The sequence below is a fragment of the Indicator indicator genome, chromosome 3, assembly GCF_027791375.1.
Source record: "Indicator indicator isolate 239-I01 chromosome 3, UM_Iind_1.1, whole genome shotgun sequence".
Classification (NCBI taxonomy): domain Eukaryota; kingdom Metazoa; phylum Chordata; class Aves; order Piciformes; family Indicatoridae; genus Indicator; species Indicator indicator.
In genome coordinates this window covers 47,797,549-47,817,719 of record NC_072012.1, presented here as the reverse complement: position 1 = coordinate 47,817,719, position 20,171 = coordinate 47,797,549, and the positions used below count along the sequence as shown (strand labels likewise).

The 20,171-nt window shown below is 46.3% G+C and overlaps 1 protein-coding gene across 5 annotated transcripts in view; it reads left to right on the top strand.

Moving 5' to 3' along the window:
• The window catches only part of GRIP1 (glutamate receptor interacting protein 1), a 290,474-nt gene that overhangs the window by 155,697 nt on the left and 114,606 nt on the right, over positions 1-20,171 (top strand). The window lies entirely within an intron of this gene.

Here is a 20,171-nt window from a genome sequence, read left to right as displayed (position 1 = left end):
TATGAAGAACATCCCTGTGTCTCTTCCTTTTGCAGCAGATGTCTGACATCGATTCCCAAACCCTTTCATCAGAGGCTCACATATTTTCGGGCCCTGTGAGATCTGTTCTTTGATATCTGGTTTTGATGGTATAGGGAGATTGACTCATATTTTCCACTGCTGATCAGACAGGCTCAGAAACCCAGCAGGGCAACACTCTTATCGGAGTTCTCATCTCCAGGTGATATTCTGCCTTGTCTTTTCTGCCATCTCATCACACAAAGCTGGACCACTAGGTCAGTGGTTGAAAGAAGTGATCTTCAGACCTCTCTCTTAATTATCTCAAGTCTGCAGAACGTGCCCATGAAAAGCAAGATTTGCATAGATTATGCAGCAAGCCAAAGGGATATTCACATCAAGTGACACTGTAGACATCTTTTAATGACAATGAATGAACAATGACAAAGGTTGTGCACAGGTGGAGTAACTGGTGCTGCCAGTCTCACCTCAAGCATGGTAGCCTCTTATGGGAAGGGAAGATGATTTGCAGTGGAAATCAGTAACTGTAGGTCATGTCACACACCACCAAAGAGCTAATGTCAATATTCTCTGCACTCCAGGTGATTGTTGTTGAACGAAGTCACACAACCCACAGGGAGGCTATAGATACAGGGAATGGAGCTTAGACCTTTACCCCTGCCAGGCTCAGATCTCATCCCAATAGCTGCATTTTTCCTAAAGGCCAGAGTACCTGTTTTGTGGATGCTTTGTGTGCATGGAACGTGTCCAGAGAAGGGCCACGAGGATGAGCAGAGGGCTGGGAGAGAGGGAATGGAGAAAGAGAGAGCTGGAGAGATATTTATCACCCCATGGTCCTTCTTTTGTGCTGGTGGGGGGAGGAGAGACATTCTGGGCTGCTGCCTCCAGCCTGAGATGTCCCCAGTAACGTTCTCCCCTCAGTAAGCTGGCGTAGTCCAGGGCTTTTATGTTCCTGGTTCCATTCATCATAGCTCCACCTGGCTCACATCAGCAATACATAAGTGGATTTCCAGGGGGACCTTCGGTGTGTCTGCAGGGGTTGGGCCCTCTGCCCCTCTTTGCCCTCCACTGTCCGCCACATCCCCTGGGCAGTTGCTGTCTCAGTGAGCAGAGGTGACACACCAGGCAGGCAGGCAGTTCAGGATGATCTTGTCTTTGTTGAGATACCCCTTAGTTCGTAATCACCACGATCACAAGGTGATTTACATGTTCAAGAGAGGGTTCTCTCAACTGCTTTGAGGCCAGCAGTAGCACAGCCACTTCTGCTTGAGTGCAGGGTTGTGCCTCTGACAGTATGTAGGTCAGCTCCAAATAGCTTTTGAATTGGAAGGCATAAGATGCAATGAACCTGGTACATTAATTCTTATAAACCTGGATGGAGACTTGTCAAGTGGAGTTACTGTCAATAATCCTCACATGGAGAGCATGCAGTGTATGGAAAGCCTTCATTTCTATTCCCCCCAGATGGTATGCCTGATAAAACATCACATTCCTCAAGTGCTGTTCCTTCAAGCTTGAAGCATGAGAGTGCCTTTGACAGTCTAGCTGTCTAATCTACTTGATGCTCTGTCATTCCTGAGACATGGACAGCAGATGTCCTAATGCTGAGGAATGCTCTTGCCACTGAATCAGCCAAGGGAAAACTTTGGGGTTTTAGCAAGTTAAATGATCTTATACTGAGCTCTGTGCAAGCTTGAACAGCCCATGGAAAAAAAATACTTGTGAAAATCCATATCCAGGCTGTGTGATGTAAAACTTCCAGCACATAGTGTAGGGTGACGTTACCTTCCTGTGTCTGCTGAATGTTCCTTCTTGTGACATTTGAATTCACTTTAAAGGATTCCAGGGCTCCTTCCTTTGGCCAGATATCAAAAAGGGGAACTTTTCTTGCAGTGGGACTTGAAACTACTCTACCAACAACTATAAACCCCAAGAGGTTGTTTCAATCAGACTGAAAGAGTTGGGGCTGTTCAGTCTGGAGAAGAGAAGGCTCTGAGGTGACCTTTTTGTGGCCTTCCAGTCTCTGAAGGGGGCTACAAGAAAGCTGGGGAGGGACTTTTTAGGCTATCAGGTAGTGACAGGACTAGGGGGAATGGAATAAAGCTGGAAGTGGGGAGATTCAGACTGGATGTGAGGAAGAAGTTCTTCCCCATGAGAGTGGTGAGAGCCTGGAATGGGTTGTTCAGGGAGGTGGTTGAGGTCCCATCCCTGGAGGTGTTTGAGGCCAGGCTGGATAAGGCTCTGGCCAGCCTGATGTAGTGTGAGGTGTCCCTGCCCATGGCAGGGGGATTGGAACTGGATGATCCTTGTGGTCCCTTCTGATTCCATGATTCTATCTTTCCATGTGAAATGTCTATTGAAAGTGAAGTATTGATGAGCAAAAACTGAATACACAGTAATCAGTAACATCATTCTATAGAGGCTACATGGAGCTCAGGCTTGGTTTATTTTACAGGGGAAAACAAAATACTGCAATAATCATTTTATAATTAAACTCAAATGAGCACATACTGTGAGATCAGTGCACTGAGTTTAATTCCTTTCATCCCCAGAAGCAGGGAATGGATTAAGAATCTCTCTGGAGCAGAACTTGCTTGCTTAAGATGCAGAATGCATTATTCATGTGATGAGACTACATGTTCTATTTATCATGTCTTCACATGGCACAAAATCAACAAGCAACAGATCTTTCCAAAGGGATTGATAGAATCATGAAAATGAGTTAATTCAAATTGTGTAAGTTAATAGAATTGCAGTGAGAAACTTGGACTTAATTTTTGCAGATGTGTAGGTGTTTAGTTACAGTTATAGGTACATGGCTGTTTGAAACACTATTAAATTTTACAGTAGGAATTGCTTACCAGAGAAGGGAGGCTTGAAGTAGTACCAGCATGGTGAGCTGCCTGCAAAGTTAAGAAACAAAAAGATTTTCTCTGGTGGACCTTTAAATTAGACTCTAGAGCAGAATATGATGGAATCTTTTTGCTGCTGTGCCCATGTAGTGGATGGCAGAAGCCAAGAGGATGTCTGCTCTGCCTCATTCAGGATACTATCACTGTCAGACAAGTACTTAGATATAAAAATGAAAGCAATGTGGATCAAAATTCACACATCACTCACAGAGGATGTTAGGGGTTGGAAAGGACCTCTGGAGATCATTGAGTCCAACCCCCCTGCCAGAGCAGGGCCATAGGATCCAGCACAGGTCACACAGGAACGCATCCAGACAGGGCTGGAAAGGCTCCAGAGAAGGAGACTCCACAACCTCTCTGGGCAGCCTGTTCCAGTGCTCTGGGACCCTCACAATGAAGAAGTTCCTCCTCATGCTGAGGTGGAACCTCCTGTGCTCTAGTTTATATCCATTGCCCCTTGTCCTATCCCAGGGTGCAACTGAGCAGAGCCTGTCCCCTCCCTCTTGACACCCAACCCTTAGATATTTATAAAGATTTGTTATATCACCTCTCAGTCTTCTCCTCTCCAGACTGAACAGCCCCAGATAAGACCCTGCTCTCAGAATCATGGATGCAGTTAAACATCTGTCATATTAAAATAAAATATTTGATACTCACTTGTTAGCTAACCTCTACATAGAGACAGCCACAGTTCCTATTGAGTTCCTGGGCTGAGGTTTCCTCCTGGCTTGCCCAGGGTCTGAAGGGGTGCCCAGCTGAGGGGAAGCATTAGGTCAATAGCACTTGAGTCACTGCATTGTTCCTGATTGCTTACTCTTGTGGGAGCTTTAAAGTGGGCATCAAATATTCCAACTGTGTTGATACAATGTCAAGAGCTGACCACACTGTTAAAGAGGCACTTCCATGAAAAAAAGGAAAAAAAAGCCACCCAAAAATGCTGTAAATTTGAGGTGATGAATATTTCGTAAAGTCCACAAGAAAAGTTTCATTTTATTTAAATCCCAACCTGTGTGATTTTTAGTCAGTCTTAGAAGGTACTTTTTTTTTTTTTTTTTAACCAAAATAATGTGTCCAGAGAAGGGCCATGAGGATGATCAGAGGGCTGGAGCCTCCTCTGCTGTGAGGACAGACTGAGAGAGTTGGGGTTGTTCAGTCTGGAGAAGAGAAAGCTTTGAGGAGAGCTTCTTGTGGCCTTCCAGTATCTGAAAGGGGCTCCAAGAAAGCTGGGGAGGGACTTTTGAGTTTGTCAGGGAGTGATAGGATTGGGGGGAATGGATCTAAGCTAGAGGAGGAGAGATTTTGATTAGACTTTAGGAAGTAGTTCTTCCCCATGAGGGTGGTGAGACACTGGCACAGATTGCCCAGGGAGGTGGTGAAAGCCTCATCCCTGGAGGTTTTTGCAGCCAGGCTGGATGTGGCTGTGAGCAACCTGCTGTAGTGTGAGGTGTCCCTGCCCATGGCAGGGGGGTTGGAACTGGATGATCTTTGACGTCCCTTCCAACCCTAACAATCCTGTGATTCAATGATTCTATGAATCCATCAGAATTCCGTGTAGAAGTTTTATAAAGCCAAGTACCACATCCATGTCAAAGCTCTGTGCTGTTCTGCACAGGAGGATTTTCACTAGCAAATGAGGAGAGTTACTGAAGCCTTCACCCAAGGCTGCTGTTGTTGTGGAGCTCTGCACTTTCTTCATCAATAGTGCTGTACCAGGGCCATGCAGAGGTGCTCAGGGTAGCCAAGCTGATGCACTGCTGTTCTTTAGGCCTGGTTGCTCTCAGCATAAGGCAAAATCTTCAAAAGGAGACACTTGTTACATGTGGAGATACCAAGGGAAGGAGACTCCACAACCTCTCTTGGCAGCCTGGTCCAAGGCTCCAGCAGCCTCACTCACCCCAGAGAAGTCTCTCCCTAGGTTCGAGTGAAACCTCCTGGGGTCTAGTCTGTACCCACTGCCCCCTGTCCTGTCACTGGCCACCAGGCAGCACCCAGCCCCACATTCATGACTTCCACTCTTTAGATATTGATGAGCATTGAGATCTTCTCAGTCTGCTCCTCCCCAGGCTAAGCAGCACCAGGTCTTTCAGCCTTTCCTCTCAGCTCCAGTTCAAGTGAAACCTCCTGGGGTCTAGTCTGTACCCACTGCCCCCTGTCCTGTCACTGGCCACCAGGCAGCACCCAGCCCTATTCAAAACCCCTGCAGTTTTTAAAGAGTCAAAATGTTTCAGCTTCTCAATATTTTATTTGTGTTGGTTGGAATCATTACCAAGCTTCAGTTAAATTCTGCAAATAGTTATGGTGGGGTCAAAAGTCTTTCCCCCCACCCCCCAAGGGAAAACTAATTTGTGTCCAATCTACTTGACATTAAAATAAAAATCCTTTTTACTTCTTGCAACCTCTGACTCAGACATCTGCACTATGGGAGACGTCTGAAAAATGTGAAGTGTTATTGCCTGAAGTGATCAAGGGCTTAGAAGAACTATAATGCAAGCTGTAGTCTGGGACAGCTATTGGAATCATCTTGGAATTCAGAGATTTACTTTAGCTAAGAGGATTGCAGTCTTGTAGCTGCCTCCCTCCTAAGTAAATTCTGGCACCAAATAATGAGGATGCAGAGTGGGAATATTTCCTACAAGAAGAGGAAATTTCTCTTGGACACAAGAATAACATAAAATGAATAACACAGCTGCCAGCCTCCTGCCCTGCTCAAGTGCACCTAAAAAAAGGTCCTTGAAGGTTGGTTTTAATCCACTGTTGTTTTACCTCAGATGTAGCCCCTGTGCTTCAGATTGTGCCAGCCCCTGTGCCCCACAGAATGTTAGAGGTTGGAAGGGACCTCCAGAGATCATCCTTAGGGTGTCAGGGAGTGATAGGACTGGGGGGAATGGAGCAAAACTAGAAATGGGTAGATTCAGATTGGATGTTAGGAAAGTTTTACACCATGAGGGTGGTGAGACACTGGCACAGGTTGCCCAGGGAGGTGGTGGAAGCCTCATCCCTGGAGGTTTTTAAGTCCAGGCTGGATGTGGCTGTGAGCAACCTGATGTAGTGTGAGGTGTCCCTGCCCACGGCAGGAGGATTGGAACTGGCTGATCCTTGAGGTTTCTTCCAACCCTGACAATTCTGTGATTCTATGATCCAGTCCAACCCCCGGCCAAAAGCAGGATCACCTATGGTAGTCCACACAGGAATGGTTCCAGGTCGGTTTTGAAAGTTTCCAGAGAAGGAGGAGGCCTTCCTAAGTCTTGTTCTAGCCACCTTCTACTCTCTGGTGATACCTGATCTTCTGAAATTGTTTGTATTTATGGTGAGGATGCATGCCAACCCTTACAGAGAAGAGCAAGAAGGACCAAATCTCGATGTTACAAATCATTCCCTCGGCATTTTCTACACCATGGGTAGTCTGTTTCTCTCTGACCAGTTCTTTTTATTATTTGTTGTTGGCAAGTTTTGTGTGCAGTTGCAGGGAGGTACTAACAGGTCAGTTGTTAAAATCATAGAATCATAGAATTTACCAGGTTGGAAGAGACCCCCAAGATCCTCCAGTCCAACCTATCACCCAGCCCTATCCAATCAACCAGACCATGGCACCAAGTGTCTCATCCAGGCTTCTCTTGAACATCTCCAGGGATGGTGACTCCACCACCTCCCTGGGCAGCACATCCCAATGGCCAATCTCTCTCTCTGTGAAGAACTTCCTCCCCACATCCAGCCTATACCTCCCCTGGCACAACATGAGCCTGTGTCCCCTCATTCTGCTGCTGGTTGCCTGGGAGACGAGACCAACCCCCAGCTGCCTACAACCTCCCTTCAGGGAGTTGTAGACAGCAATGAGGTCTCCCCTGAGCCTCCTTTTCTCCAGGCTAAACAACCCCAGCTCCCTCAGCCTCTCCTCATGGGTCACTCTACTCTGAAGGGAAATGGTCAGGACTTTGAAGGTTGAAATTCAAGTGTCCACATTCTCAGGTCCTTTGTGCATGCCTGAATATCGTGCTTTCTTTCCACACCATCCTGATTCTTTGAAGCATGCTATGCAGTGCAAATTTCCTGTTTCAGCACAGTGTTTGATCTCAAAAGACAGGGCTAGCCATCAAGCTGAGGGGAAGCACAGTGAGAAGTGCAGCCCTGAGCACATCCTCTGCAGTGTCTCAAGCTCTGGTATTGCTGTTCTTAGCAGTTTTACAGCCTCATTTTTGGAGAGTTTGGTAACAAAATTGTAATGCAAAAATGAAATCACAGGATCACAGAATTGTCAGGGCTGGAAAGGACCTCAAGGATCATCCAGTTCCAACCCCCCTGCCATGGGCAGGGACACCTCACACTAGATCAGGTTGCTCAGAGCCACATCCAGCCTGGCCTTAAAAACTTCCAAGGAAGTTTTGTTAAACATAATGTTTAGAGTAGGCTAAATTTTGAACTACTGAACTGGAAGGGAGCATATGCAAATCAGAGAACCTTAAAATGCCTTGCAAGGATAATATTTACAGCTGATACTAATATTTAGAGCTGATACTAAAAAAAATAATTACTTTATGATATACTGTCTTCAGTAATTGCTTAGGACACAAAATATTCCTAGAAGTCATGAAATACTAAGTTACTGTAATAAAAACAGTAATGTCCTGGGAACTTTCCAGGCTCTGAAATGTTTAAATGCACAATATGTCTGTCAATAGGAAGCAATATGGCAATTTTCTTCTGATCCTTGGCTCTGAACCTGTGCAGGTGTTGTTTAGCTGTTTACAAAACCCTCCCTGACCGACATCCTGTTCTGCAGAAAACCTTCATATTCTGTCTCAGGCTGCACCAAATGTGGCTTTCCTGAGGGGCTTCTCTGCAGCCCTCAACTAACAAACTCAAATGTAGGTCAGCTGGACACTGAAGAATTCTAAAGACCTCATCCTTCACTATGATTTGGGGATTTTTATAACATCTAGAAATGTCTGCTAACTCCCAAACCCCAAAATATATTGCTCTTGGCATGTTGTGAAGAAATAAGAAAGTTCTGGGGCCCTCAGTTCAAGAAAGACCTCAGGGGACTGTTTGAAAGAGTCCAGCACAGAGCCACAAAAATGATGAAGGGAGTGGAACATCTTCCTTATGAGGAAAGACATCCTATTAGCACCTAGGAGTAATGAACATATTAGCCTGTGGGACAACAGGCACATTTTACATCTTCAAGTCATTTCAAGACCTGAAACATCTTCATTATGAGGAGAGACTGAGGGATCTGAGGGCTCTGTAGCTTGGAAAGGAGGAGACTGAGAGGTGGAGCCTGAGAGGTGACCTCATTCATGTGGATAAAGATGTGCAGGGTGAGTGCCCAGAGGCTGGAGCCAGGCTCTGCTGGGTGATGCCCAATGCCAGCACAAGGGGCAGTGGTGGAAGCTGAGGCAGAGGAAGTGCCATGGAAACAGGAGGAAAAATCTTTTCCCTCTGAGGGTGACAGAGCTCTGGAAGAGGCTGCCCAGGGGGGTTGTGGAGTCTCCCTCTCTGGAAATATTCCAAACCTGCCTGGCTGTGTTCCTGTGTGACCTGCTGTAGGTGCTCCTGCTCTGGCAGGGGGGTTGGACTGGGTGAGCTTTGGAGGTCCCTTCCAGCCCCTAACCTTCTGTGATTCTGTAACTGAGAGCTAAAATATATATGTGTAATTCCAGGAGCCAGTCTAGGTCAGAGTTAGAGATGGAACATGTCATGCTGTTGCAATGTGCTTGAGTTGCCAACCTAAAGCTGTGGTAGCTGAATTTAACATTTGTGTGTGCTGTGGTACAATTGAATTGAGGGAAAGGTCTGTACAGCATAGTGTAATACTAGAATAGGGTTTGGGGTTTGTTTTTTTGTTTTTTTTTTTTTTTACAAGATAAGCTGAGAGATGAGGAAGAAATGTAGAAAGTAATACAGAGAAATAGGAGGAATTGAAAAAGAAATAATAATCCAGAGTGATTATAAAAAACAGTTAACACTTCTGATGTGATCCAAGGATCCCACTTTCATTGAATGAGGCTTCCAAACTGGCTCCCAGTTTATTCTTGCTGTAGCTCAGCTGTCAACATCAGAGCCAGGTTCACAGTGGCTGACAAATGTGACAGACAGGTGATCCATCCCCAGTGGGTAGGTGTTTACCTATGCACAGCCATACCTCCAGAGGCAGGGGTGTTTTTCATTCTTTTCAAGACAGCAGGTGTTCAAAAATAGCTGTTCTCATGCATGCAGTTCACTTGCTGCAATTCCTTCAGACCTCTGAGTCAAGTAAAACTGCATCCTTTATTCTCTGACAGACTGCTGCTAACTTCAGCAGCCCCCTTTCCATCATTTGCTACATAGAATCAGAGAATGGTCTGGGTTGGAAGCGACCTCCAAAGCTCATCCAGTCCAGCCCCCTCTGCAGTCAGCAGGGACATCCCCAACTAGATCAGGTTGCCCAGAGCCCTGTCCAGCCTCACCTTGAAGATCTCCAGGGATGGGGCCACAACCACCTCCCTGGGCAACCTGTTCCACTGTTCCATCACCCTCATAGTAAAGAACTTGTTCCTAACAGCCCATCTAAATCTACCCACTTCTAGTTTTGCTCCATTCCCCCTGCTCCTATCCCTACCTGACACCCTAAAAAGTCCCTCCCCAGCTTTCTTGTAGGCCTCTTCAGAAGGCCACAAGAAGTTCTCCTCGGAGCCTTCTCTCCTCCAGACTGAACCACCCCAACTCTCTCAGTCTGTCCTCATAGCAGAGCAGCTCCAGCCCTCTGCTCATCCCCGTGGCCCTTCTCTGGACACATTCTAGCACCTCCAGATCTTTCTTGCAATAAGGGTTCCAGAATTTCTTCCTAACATCCAATCTCAATCTGCTCTGCTCTAGTTTGAAGCCATTGTCCCTCATCCTGTCCCTGCAGGCCTTTGCAAACAGTCTCTCTCCAGCCTTCCTGTATCCCCCTTCAGGTACTGGCAGGCTGCTCTTAGGTCTCCCCAGAGCCTCCTCTTCTCCAGGCTGAACACCCCCAGCTCCCTCAGCCTGTCCTCATAGCAGAGCTGCTCCAACCCCCTGAGCATTTTCATGGCCCTCCTCTGGACCCGCTCCATCAGCTCCATGTCCTTCCTGTATTGAGGGCTCCAGAGCTGGCTGCACTACACCTGGTGAGGTCTCCCCAGAGCAGAGCCAAGTGGCAGAATCACCTCTCTGGATCTGGCAGTGCTGCTTTTGATGCATCCCAGGATGTGATTTGCCTTCTGTGCTGCAAGCTCACACTGCCTGCTCCTGGCCAGCTTCTCATCCATCAGCACCCCCAAGTCCTTTTCCTCAGGGCTGCTTTCTATCCCCTCCTCCCCCAGTCTGTATGGACAGTGAGGATTGTTCAAGCCCTGTGCACTTGCTGTTGTTGAATCTTATGAGGTTCACCTGGGCACCACCTTTCCAGCTTGTCCAGGTCTCTCTGGATGCCATCCTGTCCCTCTGGTGTATCAACAGCAGCACTCAGCTTGGTGTCATCTGCACACTTGCTGATGGTGCATTCGATCCACTGCCTATAGCATTGATAAAAATGTTAAACAGCACAGGTCCCAGTACAGACCCCTGAGAGACACCACTTGTCACTGCTCTCCATCTGGACTTCAAGCCATTGAGCACCACCCTCTGGATGCAACCATGGGCAGCCAACTTCTCAAGCAGCATTGCTTAACTAGTGCAGACTTTAATCACCTTTTCCAGCCTCCTCAAAAGAAACCTGCCTTGCCCTTGACTTCAGCTTCCTTAAGATTGTGTAAGCACTCTAGTTCCACAGATGCTCTCCTGTCTTGCCCTAATCCTTCACTCCCTACCAAAATATTAAATAGTCATAGAATCACAGAATCACAGAATCATAGAATCAGTCAGGGTTGGAAGGGACCACCAGGATCATCCAGTTCCAACCCCCCTGCCATGGGCAGGGACACCTCACACTACATCAGGCTGGCCAGAGCCTCATCCAGCCTGGCCTGAAACACCTCCAGGGATGGGACCTCAACCACCTCCCTGGACAACCCATTCCAGGCTGTCACCACTCTCATGGGGAAGAACTTCTTCCTCACATCCAGCCTGAATCTCCTCACTTCCAGCTTTATTCCATTCTCCCTAGTCCTGTCACTACCTGATAGCCTAAAAAGTCCCTCCCCAGCCAGTCCTCACTGCCTTGCTGGCTTTTCAGATTAAGAGCATGATTTACTTAAGGAAAGCTGTCACAGAGTCATCCCCAACCTTTTGAATGGTTCTCATTGTGGAAAAAAAATAATTCATTGCAGCAATAAACCCTGAAAATAATATGAGTGAGTATACATAGTTATGTATCTTAGTAAAGGCTGAGTTAGGAAGTTGGAGTATGCATCTACAAAAGCACTTCCCCCCTCCCCCCCATATTCACAGAACTGTCAGGGTCGGAAGGGATCTCAAGGATCATCCAGTTCCAACCCCCCTGCCATGAGCAGGGACACCTCACACTACAGCAGGTTGCTCACAGCCACATCCAGCCTGGCCTTGAAAACCTCCAGGGTTGAGGCTTCTTTTGCATTTGTCTCACAGGCACTTCTACTGTGTACTTCTTAACATCAGCACAGAATGCTCAGATTTGCTCCTGAGGAGATTTTTAGCATTTAGAAATCCATTAGCAGTAACTTCTGCAGTCACAGTTATTATGGGAACTATCTTGGGTAATTTCCTAGCAGAATTAAGGGGTTTTGACCTATGAAATGCATATCACTGGGTAGTCAGCTTTCCTGCACTTGGTGTTTATTATATCTGCAAAGTCATTTGCTGGTTTTTCATGTTTGATGAGAGACTGCAGTTGCTGCATTATTTACACTCTTCCCTGTGTGTTTGTTTAACCTGCTGGTAGCTGATCAAATGATCTGTGAAACGTGTGCAGAGCTACGTGTCTTTTGCTTCTCATTAACACTGGAAATTCCAGAATTCACTTTCACATCCTCAATAATGAAAGAAGATTTCCTCCTTAGCCTCCCTTCCTTCCCCTATTTCATATATGGCATTTGTGTAAACATGTTTCATCCACAGAATAATAATAATAATCCCAAAAGTTTATCTCATCATAGAAAATCAAAGAAGCTTACCCAAGTTATATCACCAAGATGAAATTGCTGGTGATTTATTTATACATTTTCTTTACAGACCTGCTACCACCCTAGTGCTGTTCAGTACTGGACAGGAACAAAATAGAGAACAATCTAATGTCATTCCTTTCACCAGAAATGAGGAAGCAAATGCATGAAAAGCAATGCTGTACCAAAGAGGCACACCTTTGTTGTTTTCAGATATCAAACTGATACTAGGTCTGCAAAGTTAAACTAATTTCACTGTTGTATTAAAAGCTGATTATGGGCACAGCCAATAGCAGGATTTGTTGCTGATGGCACCAAACACCTTTCTCATAGAATGGTCTGGGTTGGAAGGGACCTCTGAAGTCTTCTACAGTCAGCAGGGACATCCTCAACCAGATCAGGTTGCCCAGAGCCCTGTCCAGCCTCACCTTGAATATCTCCATGGATGGGGCCACAATCACCTCCCTGGGCAACCTGTTCCAATGTTCCACCATCCTCATAGTAAAGAACTTGTTCCTAACATCCAATCTAAATCTGCTCTTCTTCATCTTAAAGCCATTGCCCCTTGTCCTATCACCATAGGCTTTTATAAACAGTCTCTCTCCATCCTTCTTGTAGGATTTTTTTTTCCTATGCATATTTAGATATTGAATTCTATGGATGTTTTCCTAGATATTTAGATTTAGATGCATGTAATTTTGCTAAACTTCAGTCCTTTCAAATAAAATGTATTAAATTATTCCAGCTGCAGTTTTCCCCAGCAAAATCAGTTCAGGGTGAAACTCCAAACAGCACCTATAATATCATTTTTAAATTTGTCTCAGCTAATTAGCCCTTGCATGCACACATTTTGGGGCAAAGACTGCAGAGGGAATCTTTCTGTATTCAGCAAATATGCTTGCAGTGTGTACATGTGCATGTATTCCACTGGCCATTTGTTAGTTTGAAGCACAAGTCACAGAATCACAGAATTGTCAGGGTTGAAAGGGAGCTCAAGGATCAGCCAGTTCCAACCCCCCTGCCATGGGCAGGGACACCTCACACTACAGCAGGTTGCTCACAGCCACATTCAGCCTGGCCTTAAAATTTCCAGGGATGAGGCTTCCACCACCTCCCTGGGCAACCTGTTCCAGTGTCTCACCACCCTCATGGGGAAGAACTTCTTCCTAACATCTAATTAAAATCTCCCCTCCTCTAGCTTGGATCCATTCCCCTCAGTCCTATCACTCCCTGATACCCTAAAAGGTCCCTCCCCAGCTTTCTTGTAGCCCCCTTCAGATACTGCAAGGCCACAAGATCTCCTCAGAGCCTTCTCCTTTCCAAACTGAACAACCCCAACTCTTTCAGCCTGTCCTCATAGCAGAGCAGCTCCAGCCTTCTGATCATCCTCATGGCCCTTCTCTGGACACCTTCCAGCATGTCCAGGTCTTTCTGGTACTAGGGGCTCCAGAACTGCAGTACTCCAGGTGGGGTCTCAAGAGAGTGGTGTAGAGGGGGAGAGCCACACCTCTCCTGATGCAGCCCAGGCTCTGGTTGCCTTTTTGGGCTGCAAGTGTACACTGGAGGCTCATATTGTGCTTCCCATCCACCAGTACCCCAGATGCAGGTCCCAAGCACCTGCCTTGCTGTCACTGTGATACCACAGGATTTCTCAATGGAGCTTGGACCTAAAAATAGACTGGGAAGCACCAGCACATCTCTTTAGATTGGGAATCCCATCTCCTGGTTGTTTTCCTGCACAACTTTGGTGTGCTCTCTGAACTCCACAAAGGAACCATCATTTTGATAGTCAGATTCATTCATTTTACTGAAAATGTTGCTGATACCTGTTGAAAAAAAGTATTTTCCTTTAAAGGCTTCAGTTAGAGCAGGCTGTAGAGACCATGTGAGGAAAGAGAAGCTAGGAGAAGCCAAACAAAGATGGTCAAGAGTAGGCTTGAGAGGTGTGGAGACCTAGTGTCTGAAGGAAGAAGTAGACAGGCTGGATGAGTTTGGAAAGAGGGAGGAAAGCTGTATGCTCATTAAAGGTCATGGTGAGAGGTGACAAGCATAAGGAGATCTGTGACTATGATTGTCTAGCTGATCACAGTCTGCTCCTGACTCAACAAAAGACTCATCAATCTCTGTAATCTCTGCTGTCCACAAGAACTTTTAAATCTCTTTTGTGAAACTGGATTTTGACTGTCCCTTGGGCAGTAGAACAGCTACCAGAGGTTCTTTGTTGGTTTATCCACAGTATCACAGTACATTAGAGATTGGGAGGGACCTCCAGAGATCATCAGGTCCAACCCCCTGCCAGAGCAGCATCACTTACGACAGTCTGCACAGGAATGCATCCAGGTGGGGTTGGAAAGTCTCCAGAGAAGGAGACTCCACAATCCCCCTGGGCAGCCTGCTCCAGGGCTCTGTCACCCTCACTGGAAAGAAGTTTCTCCTCATGTTTAGGTGAAACCTTCTCTGTTCAAGCTTGTATCCATTGGTCCTTGTCTTACCACTGTGCACCACCAAAAAGACTTTGGTCCCCCTTGACCCCCACCCCTCAGATATTCATAGGCATTGATTAGATCCCCTCTCAGCCTTCTCTTCTCAAGACTAAACAGCCCCAGTTTAGGTAAACTAAAAAGCTAAAGTCTGATACTGACCTCTTGAAAACCGCTGCGTTGCCACAGGATAGCACAACTGGGTGCTGAGTGTCCTCAGAAAAATGGAAATTATATGAGAAGATTGATGAGAATGTTTAGGTTCCTCAGTCTGTTCAAAAGTGAGGAGATGTATTAAAAAATTCTCAGGCAATATCTTTATTAAAAAATTCTCAGGCAATATCTTTTTCTCTGAGTAGAAATCTGTTTAGACTCAATGATCTTCAAAGGCCCCTTCCAACCCTAACATCCTATGAGCCTATGATCCTACTATTGTCAGTCTAATATTGGAGAAAAAATACAGATTCAGTAGAAAAAGTGATTCCTGCATCATTCAGTCAAAACAATCCTCCTGGATCCAGTATCATGGAGAGCAAGAGGAAGCAGCAAATCCTTGCATGCAGACTGAGCCAGGGGATAGTTGTAGGTTAAGAATGAGATTGAACAAGGCTAAGTGCAGGGTTCTGCACTTTGGCCACAACAACCCCAAGTAGTGCTACAGGCTGGGGACAGAGTGGCTGGAGAGCAGCCAGGCAGAGAGGGACCTGGGGGTGCTGGTTGACAGCAGCTGAACATGAGCCAGCAGTGTGCCCAGGCAGCCAGGAGAGCCAATGGCATCCTGGCCTGGATCAGCAATAGTGTGGCCAGCAGGACAAGGGAGGTTATTCTTCCCCTGTCCTCAGCACTGCTCAGGCCATACCTTGAGTATTGTGTCCAGTTCTGGGCTCCTCAATTCAAGAGAGATGTTGAGGTACTGGAAAGAGTCCAGAGAAGGGCAATGAAGCTGGGGAGGGGTCTGGAACACAAACCCTATGAGGAGAGGCTGAGGGAGCTGGGGGTGTTTAGCCTGGAGAAGAGGAGGCTCAGGGCAGACCTCATTGCTGTCTACAACTACCTGAAGGGAGGTTGTAGCCAGGTGGGGCTTGGTCTCTTCTCCCAGGCAACCAGCAGCAGAACAAGAGGACACAGTCTCAAGCTGTGCCAGGGGAGGTATAGGCTGGATGTTAGGAAGAAGTTCTTCCCAGAGAGATTGGCCAGGGGAATGTGCTGCCCAGGGAGGTGGTGGAGTCACCATCCCTGGAGATGTTCAAGAGAAGCCTGGATGAGGCACTTAGTGCCATGGTCTGGTTGATTGGATAGGGCTGGGTGATCGGTTGGGCTGGATGATCTTGGAGGTCCCTTCCAACCTGGTTGATGATTCTATGATTAATTGTAAAACCATAGAGAGAAAAGTCCTTCAGGGAACTAGAAAGACCCAGAGGGTGGCACAGGAAGTTGGAATTTGTTTTTCTGTTCTCTTCCTATATGAGGAGCAGACTTTTGCAGTCAGTTCTCTCTCTGGGCGTGTGGTTTTTGCTTTCGCTTGCAGCGTGGGGGAGGTTTGGCTGCCTGGAGGATATTTCTGCTGCATCATTGGGGCCTAGCTTGGGGCTTAGCTGAGGACTGATTGAGGCTTAGTGGGGGGGAGGCTAGACCAGGGTATATATAGTTATCTATATATCTCTCTATAGAGAGATAGAGATGGAGATAGATAACTATAGCTATAGCTATAACTATAGATAACTATAGCTAGATATAGATACAGATATAGATGATATAGATACAGATATCCAGATATAGATAATATAGATACTGATATAGATATAGATATCGATCTCTTTTTCCCTGAATACCTTTTGCACTTCTGTTTGCTTTTTGTAAATAGTATTTCTGTTTAAGCTCCAATTCTGTGCGAGTGTTTCCGTTTACTCCTGTGGGGTAAAATACGTTCTGTGCTCAGTCCAGGGCTGACCCAGCTCAAACCAAGACAGGGATTCGGAACAAACTAATTGGCAAGATATCTGGATGTAAACACTACAAAGACTTAGGAGCATTCCCAGAATCACAGAAACATTCAGGTTGGAAAAGCCCCTCAGGAGCACCAAGGCCAACCCAGAACCCTACTCTACAAGGCTCACTCCTAAACCACAGCCCCAAGCACCATAGCCAAACCACCTTCAAACACAGCCAGGCTTGGGGACTCCACCACCTCCCTGCCCACCACGTTCCAGTCCCTGACCACTCTTGCCATGAAAAAATGTTTCCTAATGTCCAGTCTAAACCTACCCAATGGCAGCTTGAGGCCATTCCCTCTTGTTCTATCACTAATGACCTGTGAGATCAGACCAGCACCAACCTCTCCACAACCTCCTTTCAGGGAGTTGTAGAGAGCCAGGAGGTCTCCCCTCATCCTCCTCTTTTCCAAACTAACCATCCCCAGCTCCCTCAGTTGCTCCTCATCAGATTTATTCTCCAGGCCCTTCCCCATCTTCCTTGTCCTCCTCTGCACTGGCTCCAGCACCTCCACATCTCTCCTCTATTGAGGTGCTCTCTGATGTGATGATACTGGATGCTGGGGAACTGGGGAAGGACTAAGCTGGACAAAGTAGGCAGGCTCTCATTCTCTACCTAAACAGGACCTCTTTTCTTGCTTCCCAAGAGCAGGACTAGATGTAGTGATGATCTAACCCAGCAGGTCACTGCTGTGTTTCAAAGGTTCTATGTCCCACAGTGTTGTAGGCATAAGTGTTTGATGAGCAAAAGAAATCCAGGCATGTTCCTTTAATGTTTGTGCAGTCTGCTAATCTGAAAAGCTTTTTGGAGTTTGCTATTTCAGTCTTTGTGCACTTGATAGATTCTTTCTTCTTGATAGATTCTAATCTTACAGTTATAGATGATTAACTTGATTTTTAAGATGATGTTCCTAATGTATTTTCCAATACCTCTTTAAATGAGTCAATACTCACGTCCCATCTGTCTAGGGGTTTTCTAATTTCCCACTCAGTTTCTGGAGCGGTTATGAATTCAGGGCATGAAACCAGCAAGGAAGTAATGTATCATCTAGAAGGTAACAACACTGTCACACCAAAATATGATATCCCAAATGGATATCCCTGGATTTCAGCAAGGCCTTTGACACTGTCCCCCACAGCAAACTCCTGGCCAAGCTGTCAGCCTGTGGCTTGGACAGCAGCACTCTGCGCTGGGATAGGAACTGGCTGGAGGGCAGAGCCCAGAGAGTGGTGGTGAATGGTGCCACATCCAGCTGGCAGCCTGTCACTAGTGGTGTCCCCCAGGGATCAGTGCTGGGCCCCATCCTGTTCAATATCTTTATTGATGATCTGGATGAGGGGATTGAGTCCATCATCAGTAAGTTTGCAGATGACACCAAGCTGGGAGCAGATGTTGATCTGTTAGAAGGTAGAAGGGCTCTGCAGAGGGACCTTGACCATCTAGACAGATGGGCAGAGTCCAAGGGCATGAGATTTAACTCTCTGAGTGCCAGGTTCTACACATTGGCCACAACAACCCCAGGCAGTGCTACAGGCTGGGGACAGAGTGGATGAGAGCAGCCAGGCAGAGAGGGACCTGGGGGTGCTGGGTGATAGCAGCTGAAGATGAGCCAGCAGTGTGCCCAGGTGGCCAAGAAGGCCAATGGCATCCTGGCCTGCATCAGCAATAGTGTGGCCAGCAGGAGCAGGGAGGTCATTCTGCCCTGTGCTCAGCACTGCTCAGGCCACACCTTGAGTTCTGGGCCCCTCAGTTCAAGAAAGATGTTGAGATGCTGGAAGGTGTCCAGAGAAGGGCAACAAGGCTGGGGAGGGGTCTGGAACACAAACCCTATGAGGAGAGGCTGAGGGAGCTGGGGGTGTTTAGCCTGGAGAAGAGGAGGCTCAGGGCAGACCTCATTGCTCTCTACAACTACCTGAAGGGAGGCTGTAGCCAGGTGGGGGTTGGTCTCTTCTCCCAGGCAACAACACCAGAACAAGAGGACACAGTCTCAAGCTGTGCCAGGGGAGGTTTAGGCTGGATGTGAAGAAGTATTTCTTCCCAGGAAGAGAGATTGGCCATTGGAATATGTGCTGCTCGGGGAGATGGTGGAGTCACCATCCCTGGAATTGTTTAAAATAAGCCTGGATGAGGCACTTAGTGCCATGGTTTAGTTGATGAGATGGTGTTGGGTGATAGGTTGGACTGGATGGTCCTGAAGGTCTTTTCCAACCTGGTTAATTCTGTGTGATTCTGTGATAATTACTTGCCTCTTTGCTTCGGTTGTATCAGTGGGTCGAAGCTACTGGCTCTCACTGTAAACCTTGACTTCTGCATCAAAATCTAATTATTTTTGTTCTTGTTAGAAACTTTTATGTCCATTTTGCCAATATGAAGTGGTTTCAAGTGTTTCACATGGAGGGAGAAAGGTTGTGTCTTTGCTTCTTTGTTTAATTGCATTTTCATGCCTCTTAGAATCTAAAGAGGGAAAGAATTTGGTGCTTGTGGTCTTCTTCATCACATCTCTGGCATGTGGGGCAGACAGATATGAATTTATGCTTCATAGTGTAGAACAAAAGGGTTAGGTATGCCACTAGGAGCTGGAAGACCAGAAGTTATTACAGCAGCATTACAAACTAGGTTCTTTTTTAAATGGCAGGAACAAAGAGATCATCCTTTCAGATTTTATTGCATTTATTGTGAATTTACACAGAGTTCATGAGTCAGAAGAGCCCTTGGTGACCATCCAAACTAAACATGCCACTTCCCTGAATTTACTTGTGTTTCAACTTGTATTTAACTCTTCTTTTAGAGGAGCATTCAATCTGTTTAAGGTTGCCAGTGATAGAAAATCGTTTTTATATCACAGCCTTTTGTGGTTAATTAGCCTCAGTGCTTTGATTTCTAACTTGAGGATGTGTGGTTTCAGCTTCATCTCATTTGTGATAAAAAGTTGGTTTTCATCCAAACTCACTTTATCCTTTATAGGTGCTTCATTATGCAATCACTGATTAATCCTCACTTTTTTGAAGTAAGCAAACTGTATTTGTGGGGTCTTTTGCTCCCAGGCATGTGTCTTTAACTATTCTGAAAGTTCTTTTCTCACTCTCCTGCTCTTAACCAAATAATGATCACCAAGATTATTTGGTTAATAATCTTGGAGAATTATTTGGTTCATAATCTTGGAGAGAGACTGTTTGCAAAGGGCTGCAGTGACAGGACAAGGGACAATGGCTTCAAACTAGAGAAGGGCAGATTTAGACTGGATGTTAGAAACAAGTTCTTTACCATGAGGGTGGTGGAACACTGGAACAGATTGCTCAAGGAGATGTCTGGGACCCCGTCCCTGGAGATGCTCAAGGTGAGGCTGGACAGGGCTCTGGGCAACCTGATCCAGTTGAGGATGTCCCTGCTGACTGCAGGAGGGGGGTTGGACTGGATGACCTTTGGAGGTCCCTTCCAACCCAAACCATTCTATGATCCTCTGATTAATCTTGGTGAATCATGTAAGGGAATAAGATAAAGCATCCATGTGATGGTCACCAGTTCACTACACACAAAGGTGTACTAAGTATTGCTGTGTGAAACTGTCTTGTTTATGCATTAGGGGGGTTGTATTAATTAATCTGACCAGTGAGAGTTTTGATCACCTGTTAAGATTCCCATATCTTTCCCTGTCCACAATTAAGTGGGCATCTGATTTTTTTTTTTTTACC